General features: G+C 36.5%; 2 non-coding genes across 2 annotated transcripts; both read right to left on the bottom strand.

The window, feature by feature from the left end:
- Positions 1-6,059: 6,059 nt before the first annotated feature.
- TRNAW-CCA (transfer RNA tryptophan (anticodon CCA)) lies at positions 6,060-6,133 on the bottom strand. The gene has a single exon. It is a non-coding gene; the product is annotated as a tRNA-Trp (tRNA).
- A 139-nt stretch (positions 6,134-6,272) lies between these two features.
- On the bottom strand, positions 6,273-6,346 carry TRNAP-UGG (transfer RNA proline (anticodon UGG)). Its single transcript has one exon. It is a non-coding gene; the product is annotated as a tRNA-Pro (tRNA).
- Positions 6,347-27,011: the final 20,665 nt, after the last annotated feature.

Below are 27,011 nucleotides of genomic sequence, written 5' to 3' on the forward strand. Positions count from 1 at the left end.
GTTCACTAGGATTCTTATCGGTTGGGATTTCCAGTTATCTTGGTAAGAATATTATATCTATACTTCCATCTCAAGAAATTCTTTTTTTCCGCAGGGGGTCGTGATGTCTTTCTACGGAATCGCAGGCCTATTCATTAGCTCCTACTTGTGGTGTACTATTTTGTGGAATGTAGGTAGTGTTATGACCGATTCGATAGAAAAGAGGGAATAGTGTGCATTTTTCGTTGGGGATTCCTGGAATAAAACGTCGCGTCCTCCTTCGATTCCTTATGCGGGATATCAATCAATTAGAATTCAGGTTAAAGAGGGTCTTTATCCCTCGTCGTATTCTTTATATGGAATCGGGGCCAGGGATCATTCCTTGACTCGTACTGATGATAAATTTTTACTCCACGAGAAATTGAACAAAAAGCTGCCGAATTGGCCTATTTCTTGCGCGTACCAATTGAAGTATTTTTGAGGTATCTTTTTTTGAACTGAGTTGAATGAAGAAAAGAAGAATTGGAAGAAGAAAAGTTTTCTCAACACAGGGAGGAAGTCCCTTCTAAATTGGATTTGTTATTGTAAGGGGATTTTTAAGTATTTTATCTAAAGGAAGGAACAAACGAGGATAAGAGAAATTTGCTTTTAATTTTTTTTTATCCAAGTTAGATATATCGCATACTATTCTTCCTTTTTCATCCGAAAGGGCTTTTTTTTTATTCTATTTCACTATTTTCATTCCATCTAGATCTAAGAAAGAACCCAATGCACTGAAATTCCACTAATAACTAATATACAAAAAAGAAGATAGATACAGGGTATCAAACCTATAGAGTTTTTGCTTCAAAGAAATAGAAATATCATGAAATAGAAATATCATCATATAGAGTCAGGGAATGGAATAGAGTCAGCGAATGAAGCATATTCATAACAACTCCATTTACAGATCAAAAATGAAAAAAAGAAAGCATTGCCTTCTTTACTATATCTTGTATTTATCGTACTTTTGCCTTGGGGGGTCTCTTCCTCATTTAACAAATGTCTGGAACTTTGGATTAAGAATTGGTGGAATACCAGGCAATCCGAAACTCTCTTAACTGATATTCAAGAGAAAAGGATTCTAGAAAGATTCATAGAATTAGAAGAACTTTCTCTCGTGGACGAGATGATAAAAGGGAAACTAAAGACACATGTACAAAAACCTCCTACAGGAATACACAAGGAAATAATACAATGGCGTCAAAATAAATAATGAGGATCATCTCCATACCATTTTTGCATTTCTCGACAAATATAATCTGTTTGGCTATTCTAAGTGGTTCTTTTTTTCTGGGTAAAGAGGAACTTGTCATTTTGAATTCTTGGGTTCAGGAATTCTTCTATAATTTAAATGACTCAATAAAAGCTTTTTTTATCTTTAGTTACTGATTTTTTTGTTGGATTTCACTCCACCCGTGGTTGGGAACTAGTAATTCGTTGGTCTACAACGATTTGGATCGGGCTCCTGAACGAGCTTATTTTCACTATTTTTGTTTGTAGTTTTCCAGTAATTCTAGATACATGTTTGAAATTTTGGGTCTTTTTTTGTTTAAATCGTCTATCTCCTTCGCTTGTAGTCATTTATCATTCAATTAGTGAAGCATAAATTCATTTGATCTCCCGTATTAATATTAATCAAATTAGCAAGCATCTTTTTTTAGAAAGAAAGCCCTTTTCCATTTTAGCAAAATTCTTTCTATTTATACCTACTTTAAGGTATTCATCATTGCAGTACAACTGTTGCAGTAGAATGACAACAGATTCGTGTATAGGGAACTAGATTAGCTTAGCTACCTATCTAATTTATTGTAGAAATTCTGGGATCTGCGATTGGACATGGAAAATAGAAATACTTTTTCTGGGGTAACAGGAACAGATAACTCGATCGATTTCTGTATCGATCATGATATACGTAATAACTCGGACATCTATTTCAAATGCATATCCCATTTTTGCGCAGCAGGGTTAATGAAAACCCACGAGAAGCAACTGGACGAATTGTATGTGCCAATTGCCATTTAGCTAGCAAGCCCGTCGATATTGAAGTTCCCCAAGCTGTGCTTCCCGATACTGTATTTGAAGCAGTTCTTCGAATTCCTTATGATATGCAATTGAAACAAGTTCTTGCTAATGGAAAAAAGGGAGGGTTGAATGTAGGTGCTGTTCTTATTTTGCCCGAGGGATTCGAATTAGCGCCGCCCGATCGTATTTCCCCTGAGTTAAAAGAAAAGATAGGAAATCTTGCTTTTCAGAGTTATCGTCCCGATAAAAAAAACATTCTTGTGATAGGCCCTGTTCCCGGTAAGAAATATAGTGAAATTGTCTTTCCCATTCTTTCCCCTGATCCTGCTACGAAGAAAGATGCTCATTTCTTAAATATCCCATATATGTAGGGGGGAACCGAGGAAGAGGACAGATCTATCCTGATGGTATCAAGAGTAACAATACAGTCTATAATGCTACGTCAACAGGTATAGTAAGAAAAATACTACGTAAAGAAAAGGGGGGGTATGAAATATCCATAGTTGATGCATCAGATGGACGCCAAGTGATTGATATTATACCTCCCGGACCAGAACTTCTTGTTTCAGAGGGGGAATCCATCAAGCTTGATCAACCGATTAACAAGCAATCCTAATGTGGGAGGTTTTGGTCAGGGGACGCAGAAATCGTGCTTCAGGATCCATTACGTGTCCAGGCCTTTTGTTCTTCTTCGCATCCGTTATTTTGGCACAAGTTTTTTTGGTTCTCAAAAAGAAACAGTTTGAAAAGGTTCAATTGTACGAAATGAATTTCTAGGTCCCGGGATTTCTTACCATCAAGTTGGTAAAAAGCCTCGATTTATTGGCAATTGCTAGAATTATCTGATGATCTATTTTGAAATCCTTTTTTGTTTAGACTGCTTTTTGTTTATGAGATGTCTGGAATTCCTTATTTATATCCCATGCAAAAGAAGAGAATCCAAGGCAAGGCGAGAACAATCAAATTAAAATTCTTCTTTTTCGGAGGGATTGCAGGTCTTCTTATCGTCTATTCGGCACAAGAAAAAGCCTTTTTCTTGTGCCGATCTTCTTGTATCAAAATAAGAATCCTTTTTCTTCCTAATTCGTCAAAGATTACTATTTCTTCTTTATTCGGGTCTGTCTCTTGGACCTCTTTGTCTTTTGCTTAGGTTTAGCCGAGGTAGTGGACAAACAGAGGGGAAGAACAATATGGCGGGGGAAAAATTTCTTGTGATTGTGAGCAAATCTGCTTGGCTTGTTTAATTAAGTTCAACTTCAATTTACAGAAATTTTGCAAAAAAAAAGTAAACTCTTCCATTGAAGGTTTTTTATTTTTAGGCTAGTTGAATAGTTTTGATTATGTTTTATTAGTTTATTACTCGAACTAAATCAAGGATTTTCAGGATACTTCCTTCGTGGAATAAGATATTGGATCCTCGAGTGATCTCTTTTTCTTGTTGCTTCATAAGAGTGAATCGAATAGATTCAATTCGCGTTATAAGAGTAAAAATAAAAATTCCGCGGGTCCTTTCCGCTCTAATCAGATAAAGGGGGGGTAAGGACCCGCTAAGCTCCTACTTTTTCATGTTTACAATCTGGGTCCCTCCGATTACTATAGAGATGAACCCAATCCAGAATATGAACCATAAAAGAAAACACCTACTAAACCAATCACAGCAATACCAGCTACAGTACCTATCAGCCAAAGAGGAATTCTTCCAGTAGTATCGGCCATTTCCCCTACTTTCCTCCACATTTTATCAATTGGTCATGCTAGAGACAAAAACAGTCATGGGTAGTTATAAGGATGGGTATCCTTCCAAATGGGATAGAGAATTCTTATTAGTCTCTTTCTTCTCTCAATTGAAGAAGTAATTGGAAAATAAAACAGCAAGTACAAAAATGAGTAATAAACCCCAGTATAGACTGGTACGATTCAATTCAACTTTTTGTTCATTCGGGTTTGATTGTGTCATAGTTCTATAGTTGGAATTTGTTTTATCGTTGGATGAACTGCATTGCTGATATTGATCCCAAGAAAAAAACAGTAGGTACAGCTAGTCCTGATAGCCAGCCATCGCACTGTAAAATAGGATAGGGTTCGATCTATGGTCATTGAGGGCCTCCTAAAAGGATCTACTAAATTCATCGAGTTGTTCTAAAGAATCAAAACGGTCGGTTATTAACGGAATTCCTTGTCGGCTTTCCGTGAAATACTCGTTTGGCCTAGGACTTCCAAACACGTCATAAGCTAAACCCGTACTGACAAATAACCAACCGCAATGAATAGGGAAGGTATAGTAATGCTATGAATAACCCAGTATCGAATACTGGTAATAATATCAGCAAAAGAACGTTCTCCCGTGCTTCCAGACATGCTGAACTCCCAAAATTTTTTGTACATTCAAAAAAGGAATTGATTCCGTAAAAGATGGGATCGACCAGTAAATAGAAAAATTACTGATATTTCATCCTTGTGAGATTGTCAATTTTGTACCAAAGGGTGTATTTTGAGTATACCGAATTAGTATAGCTATCCTTCCTATGGCACAGCAATCTGGTTTTGCCTGGTTCCGAAACATAATTACTTTTTTATTTTTTTTTTGTCTATAGGTAAGCTATATGTTATTCAAGGCATCAATAGAAAACCCCATTTTTGTAGGTTCTACTTACTTTCATTGGCTTCGGAATAATAGAGTAATTCGGAATAGCAGCCAAAATCTTGGGAAAATCTAAGTTAATGATCAATAGGTTTGGATAAATAATTTAGAAGGATATTCTCATACTGACACAATACAAGGACAAGTATATGTGAAATCTATCCTTTCATAATTCGTAATTCATCCTTGTATTGTTTGTTGGATTAGGTCTAACTTTCTTGACCAAACTGCGAGCGCGGAACTTTACGAGATGAAATAGGGAAGACAGAAGATAGAATAGAACTTAAAAGGATAATTGAAGTGACTCGTCTTCGAATCTACTTTGGTTGGAGTTCGAAAAAGGAATAAAAATAAAGTAAATTCAAGGAAGAGCTTTCTTTTTTTTTTTTTTTAACAGCCCCTTGGCAGGTCGTGGAATGCTTTTGTTCTCCTCTTATTCCATATGGAATACAATCAGTTAAAATAAGAAGGAATAGGGGAATATTCGATCGTTCACTCCAAAAAGAGGGTCCTATTGAAAAAGAAATTATCCAAAATAGAAAGAAGTTTTTTTTTTTCAAATTCAATTGTTTTATTTATCTCTTATTCAAAATTTCCCTGAAAATTGAATTTCTTTTTTTCATTCATGGGGTTAGATGATCTAGTTCTTAATATTATTACTTTACTCAATTGACACATTCACAACAAATCTCTTGATTCGGAATTAGGGACTCATGTATCATCTGATGAATCCACTTTCTTTTACACTTCTGTATCTTACTCTATCTTGTTTTTTAGTATTATCTAAAATAACTGATGAATTATGATTTTCCATAACTTAGGTAAATGCTTTACCAACATATGTAGTGTAGTAAAAAAAAATAAATGGAATTTAACTCTTTCATGCTTACTTTAACTAGTTATTTTGGTTTTCTACTGGCTGCTTTAACTATAACCCCAGCTCTATTTATTGGCTTGAACAAGATACGCCTTATTTGAATTGACTGAATAATTATAATTCAGAGGATTCCTGGCATTCTACGACTCTTTTCCAGACTAATTAGGAATTCTTTTCTTGGTCATTGAGATTCGTGGATAATTTAGAGTACTATTTAGGGATAGATCGTACCTCTTTTTTTATCCCCTCGAACAAATCGAAATGATTGAAGTTTTTCTATTTGGAATCGTCTTAGGCCTAATTCCTATTACTTTAGCGGGATTATTCGTGACTGCGTATTTGCAATACAGGCGTGGGGATCAGTTGGATCTTTGATTGAGTCATTTTTTTTTTTTGATTGACCTCCTCCAGACCAGAGAGGAGGTCAAATTGAAATTGGAGTTACAATTCAATTTTGTTAAGTTATTTTACTCTGCTTCGACATAAAATAGATGGAATCACGCTCTGTAGGATTTGAACCTACGACATCGGGTTTTGGAGACCCGCGTTCTACCGAACTGAACTAAGAGCGCTTTCATTCATTCAAAAAGAAAATCTTTTTCTATTCCTAATGTATCTCACGTACGTATAGTCTCCACAAATTCAAGTTATACCCACTTTACTTTAATTGATCTCGTCGCTACTGCCTATAAAGAAGAAAGAAGTAATAGGTAGGGATGACAGGATTTGAACCTGTGACATTTTGTACCCAAAACAAACGCGCTACCAAGCTGCGCTACATCCCTTTTCCAAATTAAATTGTTGTACAATGCCATTGTACACAATTCCTGTCTTCTTTTCCACATCATAATTTTCTTCTTCTTTCTTTCTCTATCTATATATAGAACCCTCGTGTCATTTCTTCTTTTTGGTCTCATATAATTAAGGAATTATATACATATAAAATCCAATATAATTTCGCCTATAAAAGAAGGATTACTTTTCCTTGGTAATATATAGGAAGAAGGGGTCATCTTTTTCTTTTTTAGGGATAGGAAAATTTCGTCGATATGGTTCATTTTATATATAGCATAACAATCTTGGGCAAGAGTTTATGATCATATATGTATTCCAACAAGGAAGGAGGATTTTCAATGCGGGATATAAAAACATATCTCTCTGTAGCACCCGTGCTAAGTACTCTATGGTTTGGTGCTTTAGCAGGTTTATTGATAGAAATTAATCGTTTATTCCCAGATGCTTTGTCATTCCCTTTTTTTTAATTCTAGTTATTGCTATGGGAGGGATAGATTTCTTCGTGATATGACAAAATTTGATCCTTTTCAATCTTTTTTTAGTATCGGAAGGAAAAAGAAAGAAAAGATGGATTGGGTTGAACCTCAGAGTCATTAAAAATTTGGTAAACCCCATTTTTGAAAATAGAAATTCAATTTAAAGGGGTACCCAAGCTAAATAAGGCCTCAGAAATCAGAGCATAGAAAAGGCGGGGCTGGCTAATTAAATGAAAGGATTTCGAACCAAAATCTTTGCTAATTCGACAAGGATTGTATTCTTTAATTATTTCTCTATTTTTTATTACTTAATTAAAGAATAAAAAAAAATTATTCTAATGAATTTTATTCTTCTTCTTCGGATTCAAAATAGAAGAATAAAAGAATAAGTAGAAGAATTAAGTTAAGTCAATCCAAAAAGAAAAGGAGGTTCATGGCCAAGGGAAAAGATGTTAGAATCAGAGTTATTTTGGAATGCATCAGTTGTGTTCGAAAAGGTGCCAATGAGGAATCGACGGGGATTTCTAGATATAGTACTCAAAAGAATCGCCACAATACACCCGGACAATTAGAATTCAAAAAATTTTGTCGTTATTGTCGCAAGCATACGACTCATCACGAAATAAAGAAATAGGAACATCGTGTGTTTGATCTTTCCAAACAACAGAAAGAGTAAGAACTTCATATTTAATATATAAAGAAAACATAGTATAGAATACAAAATACAAATCAACTCATCTGATTTCCGGTAGATATTATTTCATATGTATAGAGGGTATTCATATACTATAATATGAATCAAATAAGATATGGATCAAAGAAAAACTACTTCTTCTGGATCCTAAATTAATAAAATAAAGAAGTGAATTTTCAAATTTTCAAATTTTAAATAAGGAATAAATCATGTATACATCTAAACAACCTTTTCTTAAATCTAAGCAACCCTTTAGTAAATCCAAGCAAACTTTTAATAAATCCAAGCAACCCTTTCGTAAATCCAAGCAAACTTTTCGTAAATTCAAGCAACCTTTTCGTAAATCTAAACAACCTTTTCGTAGGCGTCCCCGGATTGGCCCGGGAGATCGAATTGATTATAGAAACATGAGTTTAATTAATAGATTTATTAGTGAACAAGGAAAAATATTATCGAGACGAATAAATAGATTAACCTTGAAACAACAACGATTAATTACTCTTGCTATAAAACAGGCTCGTATTTTATCTTTCTTACCGTTTCGTAACTATGAGAACGAAAAGCAATTTCAAGCCCAGTCAATTTCAATAATTACAGGTTCTAGACCCAGAAAAAATAGACATATTCCTCAATTAACGCAAAAGTACAATTCCAATCGAAACTTAAGAAACAACAACCAAAATTTAAGAAACAACAACCGGAACTTAAGTTCCGATTGTTGATGTTTTATTCGAATTCGAAAGGGCCAGACCTATATATATTATAAAGAAAGTAATCCAGCTCGTTGATTCCTACCACTTAATCTTAATTTATTGTATCTTCCCGGAGTTCCCTCTCCGGGAATTCATCTTTTATTATTCCAGTATATTACTTTATTTATACCTTTAATTGATGATCTTTATTTTATTGGAAATCGTGTAAAGATTATTTGGATTTGATACAGCTACTTGTGCAAGCATTTTACGATTAAGAATCAATTTCTTCTTGTACAGGTTGTGTATTAATTTACTATAACTATCGAATACTTTATATACCCGCGTTGCTGCGTTTATCCGAGTGATCCACAAACGACGAAAATCCCTCTTTTGCCTACCTCTATCTCGATGAGAGGAAACAAAAGCTCTTTTTACCTGTTGGGTAATCATTCGATTAAGTCTTAAATGAGCCCCTCTAAAGTTTGAGGCAAATGAACGCATTTTTGTTCGTCGTCTCCGGGCTATATATCCTCGCGGAACTCTGGTCATTGAATCAAATTAACCTTAATGAATAACTAATGATTTCTCTTCTTTTAGCCACCCTTTTTCTCATTAATAACAAAACTAATTATTCCGATATATAAAATATTAATTCCAATGGCTTTTGCTATAGTAACCTTCCCAACCACGATTTTTTATTCCACTCCGTTCAGTTATTTCTATACGAAATAACAAATTCATTCTAATAATACTAAAAAAAATAGTGGGTTCCATCGTTTCTATGGTTCCCTTTTAAACGGTGAGGCCCTCTCTATACACCGGAGCCCTTTCTTTCATCAAAAGGTATTGCGAACTTGTATAGTCCACATTCTTTGGCTCTACCTATCCATTATAGAGTAAATAGCTCTTTTCACAATAAGAGTTATCCATACAGTGACGGTATTTAATTATGAAAGTTGGCTAAGTAGCTGACCCTGTTAGTCCGTTCTTTTAAGATAAAGGAGCATAAGCCTTTTTCTTTTTATTACTATTTCCTCCGCTTAATGGATAACCATTTGCTACCAATGGGAGAATTGCTTCTTATTTCCAATTTAGATAATTGGATTTGCACCAAAGGAAACCATAAATTCCATATACCATAGAAATCTAGGATAGAGAAGCTATATCCTATTCATTGGTACTAATCATGGATACTTCAATTTTTTTTATATTTGTTTGAAGTCATGATCTGAACGAGTCGCACATACACCCTAGCACATGTTCCTCGACGCTGAGGGCATCCTTTAAGCGCGGCCGTTTTTCGAGCATTTCGTATTGGCTGTCTTGCGTTTCTAATAAGTTGTTTAACCGTCGGCATGTTGTATGTATATAGAAAAAAATGGATTGGTTTAGATCCATCTTAACCTGATGATTGCTCATCATGAAGTCTTTCTATTTTCTATTAAATCGAGGAAAACACGAATTTAGCTGTGAAATAACTTTACAAGAAATCCGGACACTACCAATCCTTAAACATTTCTGGAAACCACACTGGATCAGTATCGCAGTGCTTGTCAATCATTTCATCCCCTACAATATCGACAAGTCCATAAGCTTTGGCTTCGTCTGCTGACATAAAAACATCCCTTTCCATGTCTTCGGATACAACCCAAAAAGGCTTGCCTGTTCTTACTGCATAAACCCTTGTGATCATTTCGCGAACTTTGTGTAACTCTTCTACTTCTAGTAAAAATTCTGGTGTCCTTGCCCGATAATAAGCACTAGCAGGTTGGTGAAGCATAATCCTCGCGTGAGGGAATGCTATACGCTTGGTGGGTTCTCCTCCAAGCAGAATGAAGGACGCCATGGAGGCGGCTATTCCGAGGCATATTGTATATATATCTGGTGTCACCGTTTGCATCGTATCAAAAATAGCCATTCCTGAGATTAGCCACCCGCCTGGGGAGTTTATAAACAAAAAAATATCACTAATTCCATCTTCTATACTCAGATATACCATGAGACCTGTAATATGATTCGTGATCTCGCAACGAATCTCTTGACCTAAAAAAAGTGTCCTTTCTCGATACATAACATTGTATAAGTCAACCCAAGTCGCTTCTTCATCTCCAGGAATCCGGTAAGGTACTTTTGGAACACCAATGGGCATATTAGATTAATATTATTAAATTTAAGTAAGAAAACCACACTTTAATATGGAAACGTAAGAATGGAACAGAAAGAAAGAATCCGCAGTTTATTGTCTTAATTTTTATTCTTATTCTATATGAATATTATAGATTCTATTAATACGTAGATTGAAAGGTTATACATATAAGGAATGTAAGACAGATTGAATAAAGAAAAGGGAATGGGTGATTTGAATGCTAAACAAAGAGGGGTAGCGATCTATTCTTCGTTTTTTCCAAATTGGCCAAGTTACCCATTGCATATTGGCACTTATCGAGTATAGAATAGATCTGCTTCTCTTTCTTCTTATGAACAGAATTGGCTTCTTATTTTTAATGGAATGAAATAAATATTCGCGCTTTCTGACACAGAATCCCCTAGAAGGGTTAGGTACATAGGATATGGATAGTCTTTTTCAATGCGATAAAATAAAGCGACATCGTGTCTATTTTTCTTTGCTAAAGGGGTATTTCCATGGGTTTGCCTTGGTATCGTGTTCATACTGTCGTATTGAATGATCCGGGTCGATTGCTTGCGGTGCATATAATGCACACAGCTCTAGTTTCTGGTTGGGCTGGCTCAATGGCTTTATACGAATTAGCAGTTTTTGATCCCTCTGATCCTGTTCTGGATCCAATGTGGAGACAAGGTATGTTCGTAATTCCCTTCATGACTCGTTTAGGAATAACGGATTCGTGGGGTGGTTGGAGTATTTCAGGAGGAACTGTAACAAATCCGGGTATTTGGAGTTATGAAGGTGTGGCAGGTACGCATATTGTGTTTTCTGGCTTGTGTTTCTTGGCAGCGATCTGGCATTGGGTATATTGGGACCTAGAAATATTCTCTGATGAGCGGACGGGAAAACCCTCTTTGGATTTGCCCAAGATCTTTGGAATTCATTTATTTCTTGCAGGGGTGGCTTGCTTTGGCTTTGGGGCATTTCATGTAACGGGTTTGTATGGTCCTGGGATATGGGTATCCGATCCTTATGGACTAACTGGAAAAGTACAAGCTGTAAATCCAGCGTGGGGTGCAGAAGGTTTTGATCCTTTTGTTCCGGGGGGAATAGCTTCTCATCATATTGCTGCGGGTACATTGGGTATATTAGCGGGCTTATTCCATCTTAGTGTCCGTCCGCCTCAACGTCTATATAAAGGATTACGTATGGGCAATATTGAAACTGTACTTTCCAGTAGTATCGCTGCTGTTTTTTTTGCAGCTTTCGTAGTTGCTGGAACTATGTGGTATGGGTCAGCAACGACCCCAATCGAATTATTTGGGCCTACTCGTTATCAGTGGGATCAGGGATACTTTCAGCAAGAAATATATCGAAGAGTTAGCAATGGTTTAGCCGAAAATCTTAGTTTATCAGAAGCTTGGTCTAAAATTCCCGAAAAATTAGCCTTTTATGATTATATTGGTAATAATCCGGCAAAAGGGGGATTATTCAGAGCAGGCTCAATGGACAATGGGGATGGAATAGCTGTTGGATGGTTAGGACATCCCGTCTTTAGAGATAAAGAAGGACGTGAGCTTTTTGTACGCCGTATGCCTACTTTTTTTGAAACATTTCCGGTTGTTTTGGTAGATGAGGAGGGAATTGTTAGAGCAGACGTTCCTTTTAGAAGAGCAGAATCCAAATATAGTGTTGAACAAGTAGGTGTAACGGTGGAGTTCTATGGTGGCGAACTTAATGGAGTAAGTTATTCTGATCCTGCTACTGTAAAAAAATATGCGAGGCGTTCTCAATTAGGGGAAATTTTTGAATTAGACCGGGCTACTTTGAAATCTGATGGTGTTTTTCGCAGCAGTCCAAGGGGTTGGTTCACTTTTGGTCATGCTACCTTTGCTTTGCTCTTCTTTTTCGGACACATTTGGCATGGCGCTAGAACATTGTTCCGAGATGTTTTTGCTGGTATTGATCCAGATTTGGATGCTCAAGTGGAATTTGGAACATTCCAAAAAGTGGGAGATCCAACTACAAGGAAACAGGCAGTTTGATACACATTGTTATAGTATCTTTCACCTCTCTTTTTTGATTTGACATGGGAAACATCTCCCATCCTTTCTTTGACTCTTTTTCTTTCTTTATATGGGAAATTATCCCAAATGACAAATGAATAGGTGTGGAAGTTATAATTGTAAATAAACCAGGATCGAATCTATGGAAGCATTGGTTTATACGTTCCTTTTAGTTTCGACTTTAGGGATAATTTTTTTCGCTATCTTCTTCCGAGAACCACCTAAGGTTCCACCAACTCCAACTAAAAGAATAAAATAATTTCATTTAAGTAAGAAGTCCCCCTATCTGGGAGACTTCTTACTTAAATTAGTCTCCGTGTTCTTCGAATGGATCTCTTAATTGTTGAGAGGGTTGCCCAAACGCGGTATATAAGGCATACCCAGTAAAGCTTACAAGTAAACCAGATATGGAGATGGCGACTAAAGTTGCTGTTTCCATTTTTATAGAATTTCAAGATTACAATGGATCTACGAAAAGATCGTGTATTTACAACTACAACGGAATAGTATACAAAGTCAACACCAATGATTAAATAGAATTTATGGCTACACAAACCGTTGAAGATAGTTCTAAACCTAGGCCAAAACGAACTGGTGCAGGTAGTTTACTGAAACCCTTGAATTCGGAATATGGGAAAGTCGCCCCGGGTTGGGGGACTACTCCTTTTATGGGGATCGCAATGGCTTTATTCGCTATATTCCTATCTATCATTTTAGAAATTTATAATTCTTCCGTTTTACTGGACGGAATTTTAACCAATTAGGTTTCTACTAACTAAAACTAGGAAGTCAGAGTTTTTCCATCCAAAAAAGCCTTTCTAGTTTAAGATCTACATTTCTAGATATTATGGTAGTTCGACCGCGGAATTTTTTTGTTTCGGTATCTCTGGAATATGAGTGTGTGACTTGTTAGAATTGATCCTATTGATAATACATAGAAAGGGCCTGTTATCTCTATCAAGATGATTCTAATTCGTCAGATATTATTTATTCTAGTATCTGGAACACGAAATAGATAGAGTGGATCAAAAAAAAATGGAACTATGATTCATACTCACTATTAAGACCTCGCAACCAGACTGAAAAATTCAAGTAGTTCTTAAATAAAAATAAAAAAGAAATTTTCTTCCTTCCAATTTTGTTTGCCCAAAAGACAACTTTTTTTCTCTCGATTTTGTCGAGTCATTACACTGATTCAATAAATGATTATCAAGCGGTTCTTATTCGAAGAACCCTTGCCTTTTGTTTAGCTTGAGACTAAATCATCGTGGCTCTAGTATGAATCTAAGGTTTTAATTGAACTGATTCATAGGATCTCAACAAGATAATTTCTATATTACGCATAAAAAAACAAATCCTTTATAGGGAAGAGAAAAGTCAAGAAGCCTCTAATGACCAACATAAGGGAAAGGAAGAAAGAAAGACGCGCCAACTTGAGATTTTTTGGCATTATCATCACAAAGAAGATATTCCGGATTTTTCTTATTTGATATCTTCAAGGCAAATCGACCCAATTCAGTGGCTGATGAAGTTTTGAACCTTTTTTCTAATATTCGTTGAAAATTTTTGTGTTTCTGCTTGAGCCGTACGAGATGAAATTTTCATATACGGCTCTTAGAGGGGGACTCGGGTTAGTTACCTATCTCAATAAAGTATATGATTGGTTTGAGGAACGTCTTGAGATTCAGGCAATTGCAGATGATATAACTAGTAAATATGTTCCTCCCCATGTCAACATATTTTATTGTTTAGGGGGAATTACACTTACTTGTTTTCTAGTACAAGTCGCTACCGGTTTTGCTATGACTTTTTACTACCGACCAACCGTTACAGAGGCTTTTTCCTCGGTTCAATACATAATGACCGAGGCCAACTTTGGTTGGTTAATCCGATCAGTTCATCGATGGTCAGCAAGTATGATGGTTTTAATGATGATCCTGCATGTATTTCGTGTGTATCTCACAGGGGGATTTAAAAAACCCCGCGAATTAACTTGGGTCACAGGTGTGGTTTTGGCTGTTTTGACTGCATCATTTGGTGTAACTGGTTATTCTTTGCCTTGGGATCAAATTGGCTATTGGGCAGTCAAAATTGTGACAGGTGTACCTGACGCCATTCCGGTAATAGGATCGCCTTTAGTGGAGTTATTACGCGGAAGTGCTAGTGTGGGCCAATCCACTTTGACTCGTTTTTATAGTTTACATACCTTTGTACTGCCTCTGCTTACTGCCGTATTTATGTTAATGCACTTTCCAATGATACGTAAGCAAGGTATTTCGGGTCCTTTATAGGGAAGGCATATCATAGAGAATTATAATTATCATATATCATATCGGGTAGGTTTTGGTATTTCATTGCTACAAGCATGGGTTATTGTAAAATAACACATGTCATTTGGATACTTCTCTTCAACTCCAAAGTATTTTTATACAATACAAATAGTTGAAGTTAATTTTACGAAAGAAAAAAGGCGGATTATGGGAGTGTGTGACTTGAATTATTGATTTGGCCATGCAGATAAAGAATTGGATCTGCCACATTAGAATTCACAACCAAAGGTGTCTCCGCATCCAATCAACATGTAAGTCCCCTACCTAGGAAGGATAGGCTGGTTCACTTGAGGAGAATATCTTCTATGATCATACCGCAACCATGTCATCCATGAACAGGCTCCGTAAGATCCCATAGAGTAGAAATGGAATAAGTCATGTGACATGATCCAGTTCTCTATTTATTACACTTACCTTTTTATTATAGTATGGAAATGCATTCATTTTCTTTGCATCGATTGTGATCCGCAATACTATCGGAGTAAAAGAAGGGATCTAAGGAAGAATGTAGGCTAAACTTTTTGATTTTTTATTAGTAACAAGTAAATATTTTGTTTGGAGGTAAGAAACTTGCGATATTGAGGGGATAAATACCAACTAATCAAGAGACATGAGACAATCCACAAAGCAATTGATCATGATCAAATTTGTAAGCCCACTTGGATATTGAGCATTTACCCATAAGAATAGGATTATTTTCAATGAGTAGTTGTAGGTGCAACTTCGGAAAAGAGAATCTGATAAAGCTTTTCTTGCCTAGAGTCATTGAGTCATTATAAACCTTAATTCTATTAAGGATCTTCCGCGGTCTTATTTCTTTCACTCTTGCTCGAGCCGGATGATGATAAATTCTCATGTCCGGTTCCTTTGGGGGATGGATCCTAAAGAGTTCACCTATCCCAATAACAAAGAAACCAGACTTAAATGATCCTGTATTAAGAGCTAAATTAGCTAAAGGGATGGGACATAATTATTACGGGGAACCCGCATGGCCCAACGATCTTTTATATATTTTTCCAGTAGTAATTCTAGGTACTATTGCATGTAATGTAGGTTTAGCGGTTCTCGAGCCATCAATGATTGGTGAACCGGCAGATCCGTTTGCAACTCCTCTGGAAATATTACCCGAGTGGTACTTCTTTCCCGTGTTTCAAATACTCCGTACGGTACCCAATAAGTTATTGGGCGTTCTTTTAATGGTTTCTGTGCCAACAGGCTTATTGACAGTACCTTTTCTAGAGAATGTCAATAAATTCCAAAATCCATTTCGCCGCCCAGTAGCTACGACCGTTTTTTTAATCGGTACTGTAGTAGCTCTTTGGTTAGGTATTGGAGCAACATTACCCATTGATAAATCATTAACTTTAGGTCTTTTTTAGATATTTTTTGATTCATTCAACCGTGAAGTACCATAGGTATCTAGGAAATAGTTACTTCCAAGTGAATCTTCCCTAGATACCTAAAATCCATTTTATTATGATCCATTTCGCGAAAATATAGATTGTACCAAAGATGCTAAATTGTTTTCTTTTTATTCTAACTCGAAAAAGAAGAAGAAAACAAAATTGCAATGGATTTAAAACGAGAGTTTATTCTTAAGTAAATCAATTGGGAGATGCTTCTCTAGAGTGTCCCATATATGTTTTCTATCTTCCATACGAAAACTGTCAATTCTCAGAAGATCTTCTTCAGTCTTACTCAAAAGGTCCAATAGTGTATGTATATTGGCCCTTTTTAGACAATTATACGTTCTAGAAGTCAATTCTAATTGATCAATAAAAATACAATTCAATGGAATTCCTTTTTTGTTTTTCTTTAGATTAGTTAATCTTTTTTGAAAAGTAAAAAGGGGTGGAGTAAACCTGTTTTTATTTTCTTCGAAACTAGCGCCCTCTTCCTCCGCGTGTAGAAAAGGAAGAAATAATTCCATTAGTCCATATTTCTAGAAAAAGTATCTCGTGTTTTTCATTTCCATTCCCACAAGAAAAAATACTATAATTCACATTTCGAACAGGCATGGATACAGCATCTATAGGATAACTTCCATCTTGATAGTTCTTTCTGAGTTCTGTCTGATATCCACGATCTCTCTTGATCTGTAAATCAATACAGAAATCAATGGGCTCTGTCAAGTTAGCTATAGGTTGTGCCGTATCAACGATTTCTACGGAAGGCGGTAAGATGATATCTTGAGCAGTTATGTATCTAGGACCTTTGACGCAAATGGATGCGTCTCTAACTCCATAGAGATTACTTCTCAATACAATTTCTTTCAAATTTAGTAAAATTTCTTGTACGGATTCTTCAATACCTGCTATTGTAGAATACTCGTGCGGCACGCTCCCAAATTTTGCACGTGTGATACATGTTCCTTCTATTTCTCCAAGTAAAGCTCTTCGCAAGGCAATACCGACGGTGTCCGCTTGACCTTTTCTAAGCGGGGACAGAATGAAACGACCATAATAAAGGCGCTTACTATCTACTCTTGATTCAACACACTTCCACTGTAGTGTTTGAGTGGATCCTGCTACCTCCTCTCGAACCATAATAGACTAGTATTATTATTTTATCATTGAATCGTTTATTTCTCTTGAAATGAAAGTTGAAAGCGGGTTAATTCTTTTACAGACGTCTTTTTTTAGGCGGTCGACATCCATTATGCGGCATAGGTGTTACATCGCGTATACAACTTAATCGCACACCACTTTTAGCAATGGCTCGTAATGCGGCATCTCTTCCACTACCAGCGCCCTTTACCATAACTTCTGCTCGTTGCAAACCTACTGTACGAATAGCATCTACTGCTGTTCTTTGACCAGCATAGGGTGATGCTTTTCTTGAGCTTTTGAATCCACAAGTACCGGCCGAGGACCAAAAAACCACCCGACCTTGTGGGTCTGTAACAGTTATAATGGTATTGTTGAAACTAGCTTGAACATGAATAACCCCTTTTGTTATTCTACGTGCACTCTTCCGTAAACTAAAACGTGCATTCCTACGTAAACCAATACGCACTTTCTTACGTGAACCAATTTTTGGTATAGCTTTTGCCATATTTTATTATCTCATAAATATGAGTTAGAAATAAAAAAAGAAAAAAAGATACAAAGATATCCGTTTCAGGGTAAAATAAACCCTTTACTTTAATTATTTTAAATGAAATTATTTTATTTGGAATTGGAACATTTCCGCGGGTACTTTTTTTTACTTTTTAGAAAGTAAAGTTCTTTTTCGAAAGATTACCCCTGTCTTTGTTTATGCTTCGGATTAGAGCAAATGACTCTAATTCGTCCACGCCTACGAATCAGTCGACATTTTGTACAAATTTTACGAACGGAAGCTCTTATTTTCATATTTCCGTATCCTTTTTTAAACTATGAATCTAATCTTTTGGAAAAAATAAGTCTCTTCGCTTGAATTTTAGAACTTAGAATTTATTACCCTAGAAAAAAAAAGAAAAACCTAATCCTTTGAATCTTTGGTATCCTTCAAATCTTCGCTATCCTTCAAATCTTCGCTATCCTTCGAGTCTTCGATACGCTTCGAATCCTTATGGGGAAGTCTATAAATTATACGTCCCTTGCTTGAATCATAACGACTTACTTCAATTTTGACCCTATCCCCCATCAGTATTCGTATAGAACTAGACCGTATCTTTCCTGAAATATAGCCTAGGATGATGGTGTCATTCTCTAGCCGAACGCGGAACATTCCATTGGGTAGGGCTTCCGTAACTAAACCTTCGAAAGTTACTTTTGCTTCTCTCGGGTTTTTTTTTTCTCTCCTATTTTTTTTTTCTGTCATATTTTTTTTCTCCTATTTTTCTATTTTTATTTTAAAAATAGGAAGGGCGAGATAGAATTCGAGCACTATAGGCGGGGCGATTACCATATATAACATAAGACTTCTCCCCCAATTCTGTTTAGTCGAGCTTCTCGATCTGTCATTATTCCTCGAGAAGTAGAAAGAATAGCAATTCCCATTCCACCCAAAACTTTAGGAATTCCTTGATAGTTGGTATAAATTCGTAAGCCGGGTCGGCTGATACGCTTTAAAAAGGTTCTTGTTCTATATATTCCTTTTATAGTCTTTCTCTTTTGATGTCGCAAAGTTGAAACCAAGAAATATCTGTTACGTTCCTGATGTTTCCGAACACTTTTCAATAAAACCCTCTCGTAGAAGTATTTTTAACAATGTTTTCGGTAATATTTGTAGATACTACTCGAACTGTTCCTTTTTTATTCATGTCCGCATTTCTTATAGAGGTTAGTAAATCAGCAATAGTGTCCTTGCCCATAAGACTCTAATTCTAGGTTCCTCCTAATTTTTCTATAATCAACATGTTTTCTTTTTTTTTTTTTCATTTTGGATTTTAAAACATATACGTAAAAACACAATCTACTAAATTAATTCTTTGGTCTCAATTTCGCCCTACTAGTATTTATAATACTTCAGGAGCTAATGAAACTATTTTGGTAAAATTCAATTCTCTCAATTCCTCGGCAATCGCGCCAAAAACTCGAGTTCCTTTTGGATTGCCTTTTTGATCAATTATAACCGCAGCATTGTCATCATAGCGGATTATTATACCGTCTTCGCATTTGAACTCTTTACAGTACGTACAATTACAGCTCGAATTACTTCGGATCTTTCTAGAGGCATTTGGGGCAATGCGTCTTTGATTACAGCAACAATAACATCACCAATACGAGCATATCGCTGATTACCAGCAGCTCCTATGACTCGAATACACATCAATTTTCGAGCTCCACTATTATCTGCTACATTTAAAAGGGTCTGAGGTTGAATCATATTATTTTGATTTCAATTTGTTATTTCAATGCAAAAGGATGAAAGAAATATTGTCTTTCCAGAAAGAAAAAACCGAGCATTTTTTTTTTATCTTCCATACCCCTTTTAGGGTTCTATATCTCTAATCGAATAAATTGACTTCGTATGGGCATTTTACTGGCAGCTATGGAGATAGCTGCTCTAGCTACAGTTTCAGATACTCCCCCCCATTTCATAAAGTATACGACCAGGTTTAACAACGGATACCCAATATTCGGGGGACCCCTTTCCCGAGCCCATACGTGTTTCCGTGGGTCTTAGTGTAACCGGTTTGTCGGGAAATATACGTACCCATATTTTTCCACCACGACGTGCATATCGTGTTATTGCTCTTCGTCCTGCTTCTATCTGTCTCGCCGTGATCCAAGCGGGTTCAAGTGCTTGAAGAGCATATCTACCAAAACAAATACGATTGCCTCGGCAGGATTTTCCTTTCATTCTTCCTCTATGTTGTTTGCGAAATCTGGTTCTTTTGGGGTTATAGTCGATGGTTCTCTTTCTTAGTTCCATCTCTACTTGCAAACTGGACATGAGAGTTTCTTCTCAATCCAGCTCCTCGCGAATGGAATCAGAAAGCATGTAATCTTCTCTAATTCATAATCATTCCAAAATATTACGGTACGGATAGATACACATTAATAGATAATAGAAAAAGTTCGGTTTTTTTTTATATTGTATTTTGTTAAAACAGAAAAATATAATATTATAGTCAAAAAAGAAGATCTAGAATATATCCAGATGTGTGTGTATATATTATCTAAATTCTATATTTATAGATAATGTAATCCTTCTAAAAAAAATCCTTATTTTTACTCTTATTGAATCGCGGTAAAGTATTCTAATTCAATAAGAATTTCGCGGGCGAAATATTTACTCTTTCCTGTCTTATTTGTTAATTTATAAACTTACCAAATAAGACAATTTTTTTGGTTTGTTCCGCCATCCCACCCAATGAAGTGTTAGGATTCTTTTCAATAAAATCCTATGGAATCATAGGTTCTGTCGTTCCCACTGCTTCTCCTTGAATGGTTAGGTCTGAATCCCGCAACGGAGCTTCCAAAAAATTTCTTTCCGAGTTAATTTTCTCAGTTTTATTAACCCGGGCGGCTCTTTATTATTGCTTTAAATTTGTAGTTCTTGTTTCAAGTTACAATTTTTAATTCTCTATTATTTTTATTATATTGATTGCTTTATCACATTGCCTTTTATGATGTAATTCATAGACCATACATAGTGGAATCCTATATCTTATTTATTTCCTCTTCCTTCTTTCTATCATCCCTCCCTTTATCCACATCCCTTTAGTTTTGCTTCACAACCTAGAATCCCTTTTCTTTTTTAGAGAAAAAATTGCAGTTTGCTACAACTATATGACACATCTACTCATTTATGTTATGATAGAGGTATTTATTCATATAGTGACTGTTTCTTAGTTAGGATCTCGACAATACGAAGCAATAGGTTGGTTATTAGTTAATTTTCTATAATTACTAAGTTTTTTTCTTAAAAAAAAGAAAAAAATAACGAGTCACACACTAAGCATAGCTCAATTATATTAAATGATTTATCATTTTCATTAAATCTTATAGAAAGAGGTATAATTTCTTCTTTTGCAGGGATTTCAGGAAAAAAGTCTCTTGTCATTTTTTATTCTATCAATGGACAGAATCCGAAGACAAGATTACTTATTCTTCGTCTACGAATATCCAAATTTTTAACACCTAATACTCCATAGATAGTCCGAATTGGATAGCAGCAATAATCATTTTAGGCGCGAATTGTTTGGAGGGGAAGTCTACCCTTTTTAATAGATTCGGCGCGTGCAATTTCTTTTCCTCCGAGACGACCCGCAATTTTTACTTTTACTCCCCTTATATCTGCTTTTTTAGTTAATTCAATGGCTTTTTTTCATTGCCTTTCGGAATGAAACCTACTATTTTTTAATTGGAAAGCTATATATTCTGCAAGAATGTTAGGCTGTCTATAAGGTTCTTTAACTTTTTCGATAGAAATATTAAATCTCTGGTTTACAGAGTTAATTTCCTTTTGTAGATCTTTCTCTAAATCTCTTCGATTGCTCCTTTTTTCTTTAATAAATTTGGGAATCCAATATGGATTATGACGTGGATCGTATCGATTTCTTTTTGGATTTCTATATGTGTAATTACTTCGGAACTTGAACCTGAGTCCATTTTTCTATTATGTGTAATTACTTCGGAACTTGAGTCTGATTCTATTTTTCTATTCGAGCCCTTTTTCCTATTCTTTTGTATATTAGTTCTTGATACAATCCCTTATTTTTTTATCTTCCTGTAGACCTTCAGAATAATTTTTTGGTTGTGCGAACCAAAAGGAATGGTGTTTTTGGGTTGTACCAAGTCTGAAACCGAGTGGATTTATTTTTTGTCCCATATTTTTCTATTCTATATTTTTTTTTACTGGGAATCGAAATCTTAGAGTGGATCTAAAGGTTATTTAGATTTCTTTACTATATTTAGTACAATTGTTATATGACACATGCTTTTTTTTATGGGGAAACTACGTCCTCGAGCTCGAGGTCTGAATTTCTTCATAATAGTACTCCTACTGACTTCGGCTTTAGTAATAAATAAATTCGCTTTGTCGAAATCCCTATAATGAGTAGCATTTGCGGCTGCCGAATAAACCAACTTTAAGATGGGATAAGATGCTCGATAGGGCATGAGGTTCAGTATCACTAACAGTTTCCTCGTAGTAACGCCAGCGAATCTCGTCAAGAACTCTTTGTGCTTTGAAAACAGACATAGGGATACGTTTTTGTGCTTTGAAAACTCTCTCGAACTTAAGTAGCACGATCGGTTGGAACTTTCCTTGCGAGTTTCCTTAGCCACTTTTCTTCTTCTTTATCCTAGGGATATACTTTACTAGTTTGAAACTTGTCATAAATAAGGTTATTCCCGCCTACCTTTACTTTATTTTGAATCTTTTTTTCTTTCTTAAATCTTTCTATTCAGAATTCAGTTAACGACGAGATTTAGTATCCTTTCTTGCATTTTCATAACTCGTGAAATGCCGAGTAGGCACGAATTCCCACCAATTTGCGACCTACCATAGGATTTGTTATGTAAATAGGTATATGTTCCTTTCCATTATGAATCGCGATTGTATGGCCAACCATTGTGGGTAGAATGCTAGATGCCCGGGACCCACGTTACTATTGTTTTCTTTCTCCTCCTTCATATTGACCTTTTCTATCTTTGCCAATAAATGATGAGCTACAAAAGGATTCGTTTTTTTTCGTGTCACAGCTGATTACTCCTTTTTTTCCTTTTTAAAGAGTGGCATTCTATGTCCAATATCTCGATCGAAGTACGGAGGTCAGAATAAATAGAATAATGATCAATGGAAAAAAGAAAAAAATCCTTTAGCTGGATAAGGGGCGGATGTAGCCAAGTGGATCAAGGCAGTGGATTGTGAATCCACCATGCGCGGGTTCAATTCCCGTCGTTCGCCCATCGCATTATTGCAAATTCCAAAAATGCAATTTTCCATATTCCTAGTTACGTATTTACTTACGGCGACGAAGAATAAAACTATCGCTATATTTTTTCCTTTTCCTAGTTCTTCTTCCAAGCGCAGGATAACCCCAAGGGGTTGTGGGTTTTTTCTACCAATGGGAGCTTTCCCTTCACCGCCCCCATGGGGGTGGTCCACAGGGTTCATAACTACCCCTCTTACTACGGGGCGTTTACCTAGCCAACACTTAGATCCGGCTCTACCCAAACTTTTTTGGTTCACCCGCAACATTACCCACTTGTCCGACTGTTGCTAAGCAGTTTTGGGATACTAAACGGACCTCCCCAGATGGTAATCTTAAAGTGGCCGATTTACCCTCTTTTGCAATGAGTTTCGCTACAGCACCTGCTGCTCTAGCTAATTGCCCACCCCTTCCACGTGTGATTTCTATGTTATGCATGGCCGTGCCTAAGGGCATATCGGTTGAAGTAGATTCTTCTTTTCTCTCAAAAAAACCCCTTCCCAAACTGTACAAGCTTCTTCCAAAGCATACGGCTTTCTAGATGTATATGACGATCTCTAGACAGATGGATCTTATATGAATCATATGATGAAGTACCACATGAGTGGATATATAGGAAAGGAATCCAAATCTGCCGAATCGCTCATGTTATGATCTTCTACATCCTAGGTCTCTGCGTTCCGTCATCTGGCTTATGTTCTTCATGTAGCATTCAGATCGAATGACTCTATGAAATTACGTCGATACTTCCACATATTATGGGTAACGTAGGAGACATCCCTATTTTCCCCCGGGGGTCTAATTACCACTGCTTAGCTTTCAATTTGCCTCTGACCATCAAATTAAATGTGAATAACCCGTCCTCCTCTCTTTGAAACAAGGGGCGCTTCCGGTTCTGTGCGTGCTTCAAACAATTTTGTCTTCTCCATATTACCATATCTCTAGAGCCAATAATTTTCTATGAGGAACTACTGAACTCAATCACTTGCTGCCGTTACTCAACAGTTTTCTGTTGAGGTCTATCCCGTAGAGGTAGTCAAATTGGATCAGTGATCGATTTCTAGGTTTCGTCGTAAACCTAATTGGTTACTTCCAATTACGTAAATCAATAGTTCAAACACCGCACTCAAAGGTAGGGCATTTCCCATTGATATAGGAACTTTTGTACCAGAAACAATAGTATCTCCAATTATAGCCCCTCTGGGATGTAAAATATATCTCTTCTTCACCATCCCCATAGTGTATGAGACAAATGTATGCATTTCGATTAGGGTCGTATTCTATGGTTACGATTCTACCAGATATGTCTTTTTGATTCCGTCGAAAATCTATTTTACGGTATAGGCGCTTATGACCTCCCCCTCTATGCCTTGCGGTAATGATTCCTCTGGAATTACGACCTTTACCACAACGGTGCCGTCATGGATCAAATTATTTCGTGGATTGGATTTCACTTGCCTGTCTACGGTTCCCTTGCGTGTGCTCGGGGATAGGTGTTTTGTATAAATGTTTCGCCGTATTATTAAGTATTCTCCTTTAGTTTTTTCTCTATATCTAGAAGTGGAATAGAATAACCCGGTTGAAGGGTAATGATCATACGTCTGTAATGCATTGTATGGCCCAGAATAGGTCCTATTCTTCTACCTTTTCCAGGTAGTCGATGGCTATTCACAGCTACCACCTTAACACCAAAAGAAGAGTTCGACCCAATGCTTTATTTCTGTCTTAGTGAATCCCCGATTCGACATTAAAAGTATATTGATTCTTTCCCAATAAACGAAGACTTTTTCTGTAAATACTGCGTATTTGATTCCATCCATAAATCGACTTTCCCTCCTATGCTCTGAGTTCCAGTATCGATAAGAATTCGAGTTCTTATTGTTCTTATGTTATGGTATGAATATACCATACCAATTCGTTATGTATGGATGATGGATGAGATTCCAAGGATAGAGAGCCAGTTCCAATAGACTTATGGAATGTTCCCGTTCGTGTGCATCCAGCAGGAATTGAACCCGCAAATTTACCAATTATGAGTTGGGCGCTTTAACCATTCAGCCATGGATGCTTAACAGGGATCATCGTACATCGTAAATAACCAATTTTCATATAGAAAGACATATCATAGAAAAATGAAATCGAAAATATTCCGAGATGGCAAATATTCGGAGATGACTATGAAAAACACCTCTCTGGATCCTCGAATTGAAAGAGAGATTGAGAGGGATCAAGAATCCTAATCTCGCTATTTGGAATGGATCCAATTCTATTGAGTCTGACTCATAGAGTGATCATTTCTCTTTAGCAAAGAATGACCTTGGTTATCAAAGGATTGAACAACCGGGATCCATTTACTTATGATACCTAGTTGGCATTGATAACAAGGATCTAATGAATTATGAGTTTAATAGATCCTCTTTAGCAGAAAGACGTATATTCCTTGCTCATTATCAGACAATCACTTATTCCCAAACCTCGTGTGGGACTAATCGTTTTCATTTACCATCTCATGGAAAACCCTTTTCGTTCCGCTTAGCCCTATCGGGTATTTTAGTGATAGGTTCTGTAGGAACTGGACGATCCTATTTGGTCAAATACCTAACGAAAAATTACGATTTTCCTTTCATTAAGGTACGAGGGCTTCTTATTCCACAAGAACGAAAGCACCTTTCATTCTTTCATATACTAGGTGTTTTTACTTGGAAAAGACAATGTTCCATACTAAAGGATTCGGTCCATAACCACGAGTTCCAGTGCACTAGATCTTGTAGCACTTAGCAACGAAGCCCAATCCATTAGTATTCCACATAAGAAATCCATTCTAGAAAAAAATACAATTAGATTAGCTCTTCATAGACAAACTTGGGGTTTGCGAGCCAAGGTAAGATCGGCTCGGGATCATGGGACCCTTTTCTATCAGATAGGAGGGGCTCTTGTACAAAATAGACTTACTAAGTAATAACCCCATAGAATCTATCTATATAAAGATAAAGAGGCAATCGTGTCAGGAAGCGGGTTTTTCTTTGGCCAAAAGGTACTTCGAACTTGGAACGAGCATGAAGAGATTAACGAGACTTCTTTCTCTTTGAGTTTTCTGGCGGACCTGCCGCGCAAGATCTTTGGTCTTCCCCTGGAACCGATGAAAAAAAAGTGGATCGCTTCTTATGTACTCGCTCAGAATGATTCTTCTCTATCTATAGTTCATGGCCTATTAGAAGTAGAAGGTGCTCTGGTGCAATCCTTACCGACAGAAAAAGATTGCAGTCAGGTTGATAATAGTCGAGTGACATTACTTCGTCGGTCCGAACTAAGGAATCTGTTAGAAATGTTTTGAAATGGATATTGTTCTCTCTTTGATCAGGGATTGCTATATGAAAAGAAGTGGAGTTTGAAAAAGGGAACGGAATGCTCAAACCGGAACTGCTAGAGGAACGAATTTTCAATAGCATAACTTGGGCTCCTAGAATATGGCGCCCTTGGGACAATCTATTTGATTGCAGGGTTTTGTTCCGAAGCAAAGATATCCGCGGAGGCCGGTTCGTTCGTCCTATTCTGATATTCAGGACCAAGAGGTACTGGATTCTCTTTCGGATAGGCCCTGAAAGGAGAAGAAAGGCTGAAATGCCAACGGACCTCTGTCTATTCTCTAATTCACCCGATCCGATAGTACCCGTTTTTGGAACGTCCAGTGCCAAAGTCACTGAATGGGTAAGTCACCAATCCAATCCCTTTGACAAATCGGATGTCATATTAGATATCATATTCTATATATATAGAAATATCATAGATAGAATAGACATATAGAATTTTTGGTCGGCAAATTCGAAGGAATCATTGAGTGAAAAAGGAGCAAAGAATGACAAAAGACAGGACTCTACTAGTCTTCACTCTTGTGGTTTCC

This window comes from Triticum urartu, unplaced genomic scaffold, assembly GCF_056163025.1.
Source record: "Triticum urartu cultivar PI428250 unplaced genomic scaffold, HENAU_Tu73 scaffold2, whole genome shotgun sequence".
Classification (NCBI taxonomy): Eukaryota; Viridiplantae; Streptophyta; class Magnoliopsida; order Poales; family Poaceae; genus Triticum; species Triticum urartu.